Source organism: Manis javanica, chromosome 2 (genome assembly GCF_040802235.1).
Source record: "Manis javanica isolate MJ-LG chromosome 2, MJ_LKY, whole genome shotgun sequence".
NCBI lineage: Eukaryota > Metazoa > Chordata > Mammalia > Pholidota > Manidae > Manis > Manis javanica.
The window spans coordinates 56,071,956-56,084,341 of NC_133157.1; positions in this window are offsets into that span (position 1 = coordinate 56,071,956).

Consider the following 12,386-nt stretch of genomic DNA (forward strand, 5'->3'; position numbering starts at 1 on the left):
CTGGAAACAAAAAACGTTCTTGGAGTAACTTGTGTTCTTTGAGACATAAATGTTCTACTTGGTCTTTCTAGAAACTGAAGGCTATCTCTTTGAAATGCAAACTTCAGGCAGGTAATTCTTATCAGAAGTGGGGAAAGTGGGAGAAAGGCTATTTAGGGAACACAAGGAATGAAAAATCTTAAAAGCCTTCTCCATTAATATTTGTAAAATGTTTAAGCCAAGCTGAGCAGGTAACCTTTACTTACTCCATCTACTGGAACATGATTTGGATCCAAATGCTCTTTTTGCAATAGTGAATTTTGCTTTATCATACCTGTCTCATAGTTAAAATTTTTAAATGAAAGCTATCAGAGCTCTCTTTGCATCAGCTTGTATGTTTATGTATGTCTATGTATGCATGCTATAGATGTTTGATATTTTCTACCTCTAGATAGTATTGCCAAAATTAATTTGTAAAGGCCTTTATTTAACTGGCTTAAATAAATTTAAGCATATACATAAATCAGGTGTAATCTCAGAAATATTAAAAATAATGAAGCCATATGATCTAGGATAATTTTTAGTAAATAAAAGCTATGTAAAATTTTTTTGTCTTAAAACATGCATGTCTTTGGAACTATCAATATTAAATATAATGTAGACATACAATTTTTATTTTGCCTAGGTGTACTAAAAGTAAAATAAGCTCATGTTATCTCTGTTATAGAATATGTCAGCGAGAAAGATAGCTTAAGGTGATGATTAGCTGTTTAATGGCTCATGAACTTTTCATGAGTAATCTGAACATAATTGTTAAAAACAAGTAAATAGATGTAAGATAAAAGTTTGTAAGTGGACTTTTCAGCAGTAATTATGCTTTATGGTATTTCTCCTTAAAAACAGTTACCAAAATCTTTTGAGTAACTTGAAACCTTAAAATATATACTAAAATAAATGAAGTAATGGATATTCAGTGAATATATAAATCACATCCAAATGAGATAAAATACTGAAACATTAATTACAAAACATATTTTATCCACCTTTGACTCCCTTTTACAGAGCAAGGAGAAAGATTTGAATCTATTAGTAAGCATGTTTTGTGCCACACAGAAAAATTCACTGTGAGGAAAATATACATCTAGAAATTATTAAATGTATTGATAAATTTGCCAATCTACAGGATGCTGTTATAACAGATGGTACGCAAATTGCTTGCTTTTTAGTTTCAATAGGAATTAAGGATTTTAAGTGTTAAGAATTCTAATTAATATACATAACTAAAACTGCTAGACATAATAAAGGAAACATCTCTATTCAAGAAAAGTAGGATGTGTTTGTGATAAAAAAGGTATGAGGTATGGAGATGTGTTTTCAGTAAGGGAAAAAGAAAACACTTTTGTCTTAAAGTATAACTTATCCAGAATGAGAAAGGGGGAAAATATGACAAAATATGAATGGATATAAAAAGCTGTAGATTTGTGGAAAGGAATCATGGGAAAGGAATTTTATGTGTGGTAAAATTGGCTAAGACTGGAATTGAATTATTCAAGTTTAAAAAATTAGTTTTAATATCCAAAGAACAGTGGTTAAAAATTAGATTTAGGTTTACTCTTTGTTAAAAGGATGGCATTTTGGTCTTCTCTATTATTGGTCTTCTCTAAATAAGAAATTGTCAACAAAATTTGTTAATTTACCTTTAAATAATATACCTGAAAAGCAAAGATGTTGTGCCTCTCCAAACACTGTACTGTGTTTCATGTTGTCTTCATCATATCTTTAATTACTTAAGAAAATCTAGTTTTTTCATTATTAAAAGTGCCAAGATTTTTACAACTCTGTAACTTTCTGTATTACCAAAATTAATTTGTAAAGGGCTCTAACTGGCTTAAGTAAATTTAAGCATATAGATAAATCAGGTGTGCTTGCCTTTAAAGTGTTTAACTCTCACTTTAGTTAAGTGGATATTTTTTGACAAACTTCTCCAAAGTCAAATTATAAATGAAATCTTTCTTTACCTCTAACTAACTTTATTTCCCAGAGGGCCCCTGGAAAATTTCAAAGATTTTGTCTTTTAATTGGTAAGATGGTAAACTACTTAGATTTATTTGGTATGTTAAATTACATGAGAAGGATTATCAAATAAGAAATGATGCTATACTTTCTTAGGTTATGTTTGTAGGGATGCTTGTTATTACTATAAGTGTTCTAGAATTTGTAAGAAACTCCCAGAAATAGATATGTCCTGGTATAATGTTATCAGTCATAACTCCAGTTTATCTTAAAATGTTGTATATCACAGATATAACCAAATCTCCTTATCAATTCCATTATAATCAGCTCTCATAAGATGTTTAACTATGGACATTTTTAATGTTTTGTCATTTATAAAATAGTTATTGTTTTACTCTGTGCTTTTGAAAAGTAAGATTCATGAAAAGGACCCTTCCAGCTACTCTCAATCACTGTCACTGATGCCAAATTATAAGGTGTTGAATCTTGGGTGCATATTTCACACCTGAAGAACTCTACCTGACTTGCAGTCCCGTACCAACCCTGGAAACCTCAAAATCAGTTTGAATAGGAAGGGAAGTAGCCAACACCAAGGTAGAATGCTTCCTCCCAAGTTGTCTAATGAAGGGTATCGAGAATGTTCCTTTCCATTCCTTCTTACAGTTCTGACAATCATTTCCTAATTCTTATACCATGGAGGCCTTTATGATTCTTTGGTCTACCTTTTTCTTGCCTTGACCTGGAAAGAAATGCCATTGTTCACATATCTCAGGCCACTGCAAAGGAGGGTAATCCAGCCCCCAAAGGACTATTGGATTTGCTACAATGCTGGTGATCCTTTAGTTCTTTCTGCCTATATCAGAAACTTCTCCCTGATTTCAACACATCAGTTTTTCTGGAACAAGCCCACTGGTTAAACACTTCTAGAGAAGTGGAGACATTTACATGAAATACATTAACAGAACAACTGGCTTTTATTATCTCCCAATATGCTGCATTCTCTCAAAAGTTTTAAATGCATGTGGGCAGTTATTGACCACCTGACAGATGGAACTACAAAAGAGAACAGAGCAACATCACCAGTTCCAAAAAATAGAAGCCAGACGTCATCTCTTGTGAATTCTACATTAAGATCCGAAGAGGCAATGATAACTGAGGGCCATGCCAATACAAATAGTTTTGATCAAATTCTTGAATGCTCAAGAGGATGATCACAGTGGGGGAACTGTTGAAATAATTCTCCAATATGGAGCCACTCCTTCCCAAGGTATCAAATCAACAAAACAAAACTTAGGTAACTTTTGTGTCTCTGTAAATGCTCTACTTGACCACAAACACAAAATATTCCAAGTCAACCAATCTCCACATGTCAAGCCAACTCTGTACCTTCTCATCCCAAACCCGTTGACTATGTGGCCTCAGCCATTCATGTATTTTCTATTTGTCTCTTTTTTGTTCTTTATTCTTTATCCTATAAAAGCTTGCCTTTTGCTACATTTTGTAGTTCTCTAAAAGGAGACTGTCCACTTCATGGAGTGTTAAATAAACTTTGCACTCTCAAAACTGTCTGCTTTAATCAGTTTTTAAACACTGGTGATGTATATAAATGTCATAAGTATTGAGGTAATGTATGTAAGGGCTCAACACACTGCTTGACACATATGAATACCCTTAAAGGCAGCTACCATTTTTACTGACAAAATAGGAAGAGTGCCTAATACATGTCAGCATTTAGAATGAATCAGTGAAAACCCTTGTGACTTAATAAATATAATTTGATTCTGATGTCAGTTTAACAAATAAAATGTTAATAACTAATACATAGGAAATATTGACCATATTGTTACGAAGTTTTGTCCAGTGCTATGATCTCAAATTAAGGTATGATATCAAATAAAGAAATGATTACTCTCCTAAATCACTATAAAAAGCCATAGCACTCTTGAAGAACTGTTTGAGAGTTAACAGATATTTCTAGACAGGATCGTTATGCTCATAACGCATCATAGCTTGAAACAAAGCATAAGCAAATTATAAAACAAATGTTTTATTTCAGTACCTCAAGGATAAATTTTATGTTTATATCAACACAGCAGAAATACTGCATTTTAAAGATTAAAACCTTTGGTACTTCAGTCAAGTTAATTCAAAGCTTCTACAAATCTTTATGAACTTTACATATAGAAAACCAGGATGTATTAAAAGGGTTGCATCAGCTTCTCACAGAATTAGCTACTCTTTGAGTTTTCATTAAAATTCAGTCTCTTTTGTTCATTAAAAATAGACCTTTTGCTCACATCCAATCCATGTTTTTTTGTTATCCACAGCACCTATCCAATTACCCGTATTTAACAGATCTAATGAAATTAATATCTATTAAAGGTAATCCTCAACTAATTACCCTCACTCTTCTGTTCATTTCTAATAATACTTTTTTGATTAGCCTCATAAGGACAGCATGTTCCAAATATTATGCAGCTCTAATGTGATGTTATTAACTTTGTTCAGTATCTCCCTATTTATGGTACAAACATCAGTACACAGAGAATAAAATAAGAATCACCAAACCCTTTATTTTAACAATGCTTTATTCTCTTTGCATTTTGTTTGGTTGCACATTAACTGGAATGTTTTTCTCTATTTTTTTTTCAATATGCTTCTTTGTTACGTGTTATTTATTCTTTTTAGGATACATGAGTCAGAGACTCAATTTAGACTCTCTAATAATGGGATTATTATCAGGCAGCATGTGTCAATAATAGAAACTAGAAAATCATAGGCCCTAGAGATGGCCAGAGATCCAGGCCTCACCAAAATGGGAACACAGTTGATGGCTCTGAAGAGATTTGCAGGATCCAAGGCAGTTTGAACTGATGCTCTATGGAAGTCCCCTAATCACATCAGGTCTTAGTGGACTATTTCAGTTTGGGAATGTATTTGTTTTCTTCAGAACTGAGCAGTAGGACTTGTAAGCATCATGATCAGCATTTTAAAATCTGATTTGCTGAATCTGAGCTAGAGAAGTTTAAGAGTTACCCTGTATTTCAATGTCTTTTCAGTATTCACCTGGCCACTGACTACTTTTAGAGCATAAAATTCCATATATCAATAACTGGCAATGACACAAAGTTTAGAAGGAATAGAAACATTACACTTACCAATGTATCTATCTAAATATCTATATCTGTATCTATATGTAGTTACTGGCCAGTCTCTGTTTCTAGAGATGGTGTATTTGTCAGGGTTCTCCAGAGACGTGTGATAAATGGAAATATATATATATTTAATAGCTCACACAATTACAGTTACTGAAAACTCCCACAATGTATAGTTCAGAGATTCCAGTCCAGGCCTGAGAACCAGGAGAGCTGAGAAGGGAAGATTTATGTTCAGATAGAGAGTGAACACAGCCTCCCATCCTCCACCTTTTTGTTCTAATCAGGCCCTCAACTGATGCATGATGCACACCTACCCAGGGGAGGGCAATCCACTTTATTAAATTTATTGATTCAGTGTTTATTGATTCTGTAAATAATGTTTAACCAGATTTCTAAGTATCATGTGATCCAATCTAGTTAACACACACACAATTAACTATCACAAATAACCTAGAAAAAAGAAGATAATAGATGAGAACAGGGTACAAATCAACCCATCTTCAAAACTGAAGGTTAGAGACAGTATTTAGGTGGCAGTCCAGAAAGCATCAAATAGTGACAGATTGGATAGGTCTTCCATACTGGGGAAAGGCAGGATGTTAGGAATTTCTGACGGCAAGGACAAAAGGTTTCTTTGCAAGAAGTAGCACCTAGAAGGCAGAAATATCTGATTAGAAGAAATGAGTTTTAACAGTAGATCAAACTCTTAATTCAGATGAAATACTACTTTCTTGCTTTCTAGGAAAGTCAGTAGGAAATGAGAACTGTATAACAGCTAAGGCAGTAATTAAGCTATCACAGGGTTTTAACATTATCGTACATCAAAGTGGAAAAAAGAATCCATAACACTTTAAATAAGACTTCTTTTTATTGTCTCTTTGTTGATTGAGAACAATCTGGTATAAGACCACAGTGACCTTTTATAGTAGTAAACGGCCAGGTAAATGTGATGGGTTAGAGGTATCTAAGCAACACAAACTAATTTCTAACCATAATCAGCCCCAAGTAACTTTGGTGAGCTACCTGAAAAAAGAACACTAGGAAAGACAATAATGCAGATGGATTAGTCTAACCCAGGAACAGGCAAACTATGGCCTGTGAGTTGAACACAGGCCTTTCCTGTTTATGTAAATAAATTTTATTGGAACACAGTTGCACTCATGCATTTATGTATTATCTATGAGTGTTTGCACTATAATGGCAGAGTTGAGCAGTCATACTGAAACATTTACTATCTAACCTTTCAAAGAAAATGTTTGCTGGCTCAGCTCTAACCTATCAACAAGCAAAACATTTTTAAATACAAATTTATTTATTTTCTGTATTTGGAAAAATGGCCATCAGTGTTCTATAATATGATGGTATTTGGCAGGACTAATCCTAAATGTAAAGTGTTATGTTTTCCATAGAAGAGTAAAATGTATGTCTGGAGAGCAAAGGGATGGAGGAGAGGATAAAGAAAGGAACAGAAAAGAAGGGAAGAGAGAGGAGAAAGGGGAAGGGAGTTGAGTGTGCGAAGGAGCAAAGATGAGCAGCACATTATAATCTGGATCTGTAGTTCTTAGTCCCATTTGCTTCTAATAACCAACTTTGGCTTTATCCTTCTGGTTCTATAAACTATATTACCCTCATAGTAAATTCCTCTTTTTATAAACTGGTTGAAGTCAGATTTTGCTTATGTGAAACTGAAAAAGTCTTTAATCAAGGACTACCTGATGACTCAAAATGGAAGCAGCACACCTAGCAACAGACGTTTTGCTCAGTGTGGAGACAGAGTTCACATTCTCACTGCCAAAAAACAACAGCAAGACAATTCCCAAGAAGGCTGAAAATCACACTCAATTGTGCTGTCGAAAGGAGATCCCTTTAAAACTGGAACTTAATGGAGTAATATTAGCAGCAGACTACAACTTCTCTTTATTGTAAGAAATATTACATTTTTATATTAGACTGGTGGACCTGAACTTATTAAGCAAATTTATTGCTATCTTTTTGCTATTGAAGTTTTTTGAAAATTGGTTGAAGTTATCAATAAATGTTTTGTTAATATATGCTGAGTTATATTTGCTATCAGATTTCTATTAGGAATAGCAATGCCTGGATGTACTAGATTAACAGTAAAAGTTTTCTCACTACCACCTTGAATGCATAGGAAATTTTTATTGCCTTTACTCTAGCACATGTTTATTATGTTGTTTTAGTTGTTAACATACTTGGCAATCAAAAGACTCTAATCAAATAGGATACTTCTTATCCTAAAGCATTAAAACTCCACACTAAGAAGTAATAAAGCTAGTTAAATGAAACTGGTTCCCAGAGGTTATTCCATTTTATATAAAACACACTAATAGGTATTTAGCTGGGCTAATATAATAGTTTCTGTGGAAGCAAATTAAAACCTAAGTGAAGAAAAATATTGGCTTTGCGGTGACACTAAATCCAGCTCAAATAAGCAAAATGAGTGCTTACTATATGCCAAGCACTATGCGAGTCACTGAACAAAAAGAAGTAAAACATATACTTATCCTCCAGCAGCATATACAATTCAAGAGATGAATCAGACCAATAATCTAAATATATCTGTAATTTTAAATGATCAATGATAAGAACAAGTATTATAGGAAGGAAAGCAAACTGCGACACCTTGATTTAACTAAAACCTGAATGTCCTAGAAATTGTGCTTATTCCCCTTCATTTTTTGCTTTTCTAATAATATTCACCATAGTGATAGGTGTTCACATTAAAATATATATATGCCTTCCAGATACTTCTGTGAAATAACTATTTTTTGAAACCTTTGAAAGAAGGGGATTTCTAAACATGAAAAACCTACACAGTATCTTTAAAAAGTTGAAGAGAACAGTTGCATCATATCTGAAAATCTTTTTTAAAAAACTTTCTGGAAAGAGGAACTATGTTGAGGAAATTGCTTTGAACTTGAAAAATGTATTAGATCCACACAGTTAAGCTAAGGTACTTATTTTCTAAGGCACATAATCTTTGTTATCAAGAAATATGGGTGATTTTCCATGACCTTCAGTTAAATACTTTCTTTCTTGCCTTTAATTCTTCTGCCTTCTTCAATACCTCATGGGGCAGGCAAAATAATGCCAATACCCAAAGACATCTGTGCCCTAATCCCTGGAATGTATGAATGCATTACCTTATATTGAAAAGGAAATTTTGGTAATTAAGATTAAGGACCTTGAAATGGTGAGAATATCTGAATGTGTCTAATTTAATCAAATGAGTAGTAAAAGTAAAAGAGGGAAACAGAAGAGTGGATCACAGACACGAACCACAAGAAGAATTCAACCCACCATCACTGCCTTTGAAAGTGGAGGGAGGGGACCATAAGCCAAGAAATGCAGATGATCGTTAGAAGCTGGTGATGGCCATCAGCTGACAACCATCAAGAAAACAGGGCTTCAGTCCTACAACCTCAAGGAAATGAATTATCTGCTAGAGTCTTCAATGAGGAATATACTCATATAGTGACCCCTTGATTTCATCCTAGAGGAACCTAAGTCAGACTTCTGTCCCAGAGAACTGTAGGGTGATAAATTTATGTTGTTGTAAGCCACTGAAGTGAACATTTTTTACGGCGGCCATAAGACACTAACGTACCTTGCTATTGATCCATGAAATTTTGTTTTTCCCATAAAACCAAATATATCCTAATTAGGCTCTTCTCAAACTCTGCCACAAACAACCTAAACCATAAATCAATTGTTTTAAAATAGTTTTGTAACATTAAAGTAATATTGAGTGAAAACTTCTCATATGGAAGCTACTTTGGTAATGGATTTGTCTATCTCTCTAGATGTTCATCGACAAAGACAAGGATATATTGGATGATAAATAAATATTTCTGACTGCTTACATAGGACTGATTGATAACTAAAATAAATTCTTAAGATCCATTCAAAGGAGCTCAGAGAATATGGCTAGCTACACAGCTGCTTTTATGTTTCGAACTAAGTTTTCACCAGTCTTGAACCAGTCTTGAGCAAATTATGTATGTGGAGTGAGAGGCCTTTCTGGCTTCATCAAAAAACTGGTTGAGAATTCTACTTAGTCCTTTGATACATACTCTCCACAAAGATTACCAACTTTCATCAGTTGCTTTTATAATGTAAATTCCAGCTCCTGAGAATAATTTCTCAATCCACTACCCCTAAAACAGGACTGTTCTGTCTCAACCATGTTCAAGATCTTTACAGTTTTTATTCTATCCTTAAAAATTGCCTGAGAGTTTCCCCTAAAATTAAGAAAAAGGCAAGATGTCATCTTTCAACAGTCCTATTCAATATTATCCAGAAATTCTAGCCAACACAACAAAACATGAAAAAGGAAATAAAAGTTATGCAGATTTGAAAGAAAAACACTGTCTTTGTACACATATGACATATTGTCTATGTAGAAAATGCCAAAAAATCAAAAACCAATAAGAACTAGAACTAGAAAATTACTATAGTAAGATTATAGGTTAATATACAAAAGTCAGTTGCTTTCCTATATGCCAGCCACAAACAATTGGGATTTGAGATTTAAAAATATGATATAGTTCACATTAGCATAAAAAATTGAAATAGGTATAAATCTAACAGAACATGTACAAGATCTGTACGAGGAAAACTGTAATTCTGATAAATAAATCAAAGAAGAAGTAGATATTCCCTATTTGTGAGCAGAGAGACTCAATATTGTTAACATGTTAATTATTCCCAACTTGATCTTTAGATTCACTGGCATTCTAATCAAACTCCTAGCAAGTTATTTTATGACTATGGACTTACTGATTCTAATGTTTATGTGGGGAGGGAAAAGACTCAGAATAACCAACACCATTTTGAAAAACAGCAAAGTTAGAAGACTAACATTATCTGACTTAAAGTTGTATTATAAAAATATAGAAATCAGAACAGTGTGGTATTGCTGAAACAACAGACGACTAGATCAGTGCAACACAATGAGAACTGAGTAATTGATCCTCACAAATTCGGTCAACTTATCTTGACAAAGGATCAAAGGCAATTCAATATAGAAAGACAGTCCTTGAACAAAGGTTTTGAACAACTGAAATCCACATTGGAAACAAAATTAAATCTAAACACAGGACTTGCACCTCTTGAAAAATTTTATTGATACATTGGTGGATAAACAAAATGTGGTACATTCACGAGATGGAATCTTACTCAGCAGTAAGAAGAAATCAGCTATTAAGCCATGACAACATAGAGGAAACTTAAGTATGTATTTCCAAGCGAAAGAAACTGGTCTGAAAAAGCTGTGTACTCTATGATATCAACTATATGACATTCTGGTAAAGGCAAAGCTTTAGAAACAGTTAAAAATGCTGCAATTCCTGAAATGTTGGGGAGGAGGAAGAAGAGATGAATGGAGCACAGAGTTTTTTAGCACAGTGAAACTATTTTGTATTATACTGTAATGACAGATACATGACATTATGTAGTTCTTAAAATGCATAGAACTGTACAGCACAGGTGTATTATAATGTAAACTATGGTATTTAGTTAATAATGTATCATTTGGTTCATTGATTGTGACATACACACCACGCTAATGCAAGAAGTTAATAATTAGTGTAACTGTGTGGGGATATAAGGAATGAGGTTTGATACTTGGGAACACTGTTCTTTCTGCTCAGTTTTTCTGAAAAACTAAAATTCTCTAAAATGAAATCTGTTAAAATGTATCTAACATCCATTTTCTCAGTTTTCTCTGACTGAAGGCAACCAGTTAATTGAATATAAATTTTGTCCTTTTATTCAAGTACAGCCTTGCTGAATGAATTGTACATTTTTTTACTGACATCTCCTAAAAGCAATATTGTATGTGTTCATCTTCTCTTGCTTGACAGAAAGATAAAAAATATGTTTTAATGTCTACTCTACTTTTTTGTCAGACAAAGCTTTCCAGGAGATTAAACTACTAAATTCTAGTAGAATTAACTTTCGTCTTTCTCTTTACTTTGCTGTTATAATTGTGCTCTTAAGTGATTTTTATAGCAGTATTTCCTAGAGTAAATATTTCATTGTCTTTTTGGCAACAGAAACACTTTAAATAATCAGTAAAATAATCAGATACATTTTAAAACAATATTTCTCATGGTATATGTTCTGGCCACCAGGTAAGGCACTGTCCAGTGTTAGTTACCTTGAAGCAGACAGCACCTTTTGATTCCACTCAAATCACAAAGCAAATAGGCAGATGCTTATATTGCATATACCTCTCTCCCCTCTTCTCTCCTTCTGTTGTTTTATCATCATGAAATCTACTATCATTTCTTAAACTCTGTCTAGTATGAAATACTATGAACTCCAAAGTATTTATCAGCTCCAAAAGTTTATACATGCTATGTGCTGAAGTCTGACTAGCATAACTGGATTAGTAATTCCTAGCAATGATTCCCAAAGAGCTAAGGGATTTATGAGGGATGTGACATATGTGGAAAAATAATTCTAACATGTAGCAGAATGTAGCAAGTGTTATAATTCGCAGAAGTAAATGCCATGGAAGTTCAGAAAAAGGAGAGCTCAGTTTCAATAAAGGGATGTAAGATTTTGGGAGGAATTCAAATTAGGCCTTAAATGAGTATGGTTTCTGATGTTGAAAAGGTAAGAGGTTAATTGAGGTAAAGACTATTTGCATGTGCAAAACTGTAGGAAAGAAAAGGAAATGGTAAGATTTTAGGTTCCAAAAAATGATCCATTTTGATAGAATTTTAAGGAATGTGGAGACAAAGAAAAATTAAATTGAAATGGAAGTTTTGGCCTAGAACAGAGGTTAGCCAACTTTTTTGTATATGGTCAGAGAGTAAATATGTTAGGGTTTGAAGGCCATACATACTCTATCACAACTACTTCACTACTGCAATATAGCAAGAAAGCAGCCATAGGTAAAACATTCTCAAATGGGCGTGAGTGCATTCCAGTAAGACTTTATTTACAGAAACTGGCAATGGCAGAATTTGACCCACTGAGCATAGTTTCCTGACTCCTGGCCTAGATTATAAAAGTGACCACATGCAATTATGAAATTATTGATGTTTGTACAGGATGGTATGTGCAAGGTCTGGATAGATGGCACTTTTGTAGTGACACCCGTCTGAGAATAAAAGATTAAGGAATCCATTTTTATAAACCATGTAATAAAGATTCCTCCTTGACAAACTTTGATCAGTCTCCTCTGAACTCTTTTTCAACTAAGCT